We start from the raw sequence: 2,411 nt of genomic DNA, 5'->3' as shown, positions 1-2,411 counted from the left end.
TCAACTTTAACGTCAGCGCACTTTTTTAAAGTTATCTTTTTTTTATACATGATCTGGATTCTACCATTTTAGAGTCATAATTTGTTCGGATACTTGCTTAAGCCTTAAAGTAAAAAGGTGTTGGCTGGGTGGATCCTTACGTTATTCAAAAAAATATCACAAGCAGATAAGTATAGCGTATTCGTAGTGTTAAAATAAACAGACACCGGTAGTTAGTTTTTTAATAGTATTCTAGTAACGAAATACCTGTATTGCTGGAAGTAGAACGACAATATTAAATATTGTCTGGGTTTTAAGTTTTGCTTCATATTTTACACTAAAAAAAATTCAAAAAATATCTAATTGTGCTTTCCTTTTAATTCTTTACGACATAGTCGTTGCAATGTATTATGATTTTATATTATAATCAAACAACTTTTTCGGATTTTATCGTGGCTTACCTCTTCCCGTGACCACGGTTGCTGTAAAGTATTCGAAACGTCGGCCATCTAAAAAACTTAATAAGCCGCAAGAAAATCTGAAAAAGTTGTTACATTATAATTAATGAAATTCGCGTAAACATTAAAATTTATTATTGGTCGGACAAGAAATCGGGTTGTCTTACCAACTACAAATTTTACTTAAATTTTTAATTCGAATATAAGCTGTACAATCATAAGCGTTTTTACAAGGTCTATGTATTAGAATCACAGGGCAGATTTGTGAACTTTAATCTTCAGATACAGTAAAATTTTGGACATAAAGATATAATAATGAAGGTGCCCAGAAGTTGGCGGATTATTTTAGCTCGATGTATTCTTAACACCCGCTGGATCTTGACCCGCAGGATACTATGAGTTTTCTGAATTTTCTAGTAGGCATATACAAATAGGAATTTTGACATTAAATGATGTTGTACAAGCATTCAGGAAGCTCAAAGCAAATCGCTCTCCGGGTCCGGATGGTATACCACCATATATTATAAAAGATTGTAGTTCAGTTTGTACACAACCGCTATTGTCTATTTTTACACTTTTATTTTACACTGCCACATTGAAACTTAAAAAGGCGACCGATGGCGGGATATGTAACCATCCAACTTCTGGTTTTTAAATACACAGGACAAAGACGGACAGCGGCGTCATCATTGCGACAAAGCCTTGCGTGGTGACTATGGGCAAAATACATGAGCTCGCGCTATAATGTCAAGCGCGAACTTGGGAAGGCCTATGTCGAACAGTGGACTGCGGTAGGCTGAAGTGAATTTACAAATTTATTTATAATTATTATTTTTAAAAATGTTTAGAATTCCTAATGTGTGGGTAACACAAAAATAAAAATCGTACATATTAAAAATAGCATGGTGTCGTCTCCTGTCAAAGATTTTCATTGTAATATGAAACTTTGAATAGTTACGGGTCTCTGTAAAGAACTCACTATAGACGGCGCCACGGTTCGCTTAAACCGAAAATAAAAAATCATCATATCAAAAATTTCGCTCTAGCGGGTACATCGTTCCATAGCTTAATTGGCTAGAGCGCCGACACGGTCAGTCGGAGACGCGGGTTCGAATCCCGCTGGAGCGGTCAATTTTTGATATGATATTCAAAAAATGTTTTGAATTTACAAAAACAAAAGCAATAATATTTTTTTTTTGAGGTGGATGCCGGTGGAGCAATCCATTATCTATAAAATTATATATGTTTTAAGGAGTAATTGAGAGGTTTTTTTTTTTTAAAGGGCAGCAAACATCTTAATCTTAGCGTATTAATATACCTATACTAGTAATGATGATTCAATATATTATTTTACAAGGGAAGAGTAAGAAAAAACAAATTTAAAAAATTAGGTTTAATTTTATTTGACAAACTTGTAATACATACTTCTAAGTATTTAAATATTAAGTTCTGTCGTTATTTTTAAATTAAAACAAAATAAAACTAAACAAAGAAAAAATTACAGGGAATCATTTATGGATAAATATATTATATACGTAAAGTAATAAGAACAATTATTTTGTTGGTAATAAGAAAGTGTCAACTGAATAAAAAAGACTAGATTAGTTCTTCGTCGAGTCACGATCTATGAGGGATTCAATTTCATCTATACATACTATCTACTTTTCTTAGAGCGAGACTCGAAGAAAGATACTTAAAGTGCGTATAGGCGTTCGTCGTTTTTATCGACGCACGCCGCTTCGCTATCTTATTAGTACTTAAAAGCTAAAATATACTTACTTAAAAAGTAATGTGAATTAATACTATGAAGTGTATAAAAAACTAATAAAAATTTATTCAACTTAAGAGTCACCATAATATTTCTAATTTTAAAATGTGTCTTTTATAATTTAATCTGCGTGTTAAGACTATTAAGATATTGTTGTGCGCTCGAATCGTGTAATTAATTATAAATAATATATATTAATGTACTGA

The sequence above is a fragment of the Melitaea cinxia genome, chromosome 18, assembly GCF_905220565.1.
Source record: "Melitaea cinxia chromosome 18, ilMelCinx1.1, whole genome shotgun sequence".
NCBI lineage: Eukaryota > Metazoa > Arthropoda > Insecta > Lepidoptera > Nymphalidae > Melitaea > Melitaea cinxia.
This window is presented reverse-complemented; position numbering follows the sequence as displayed.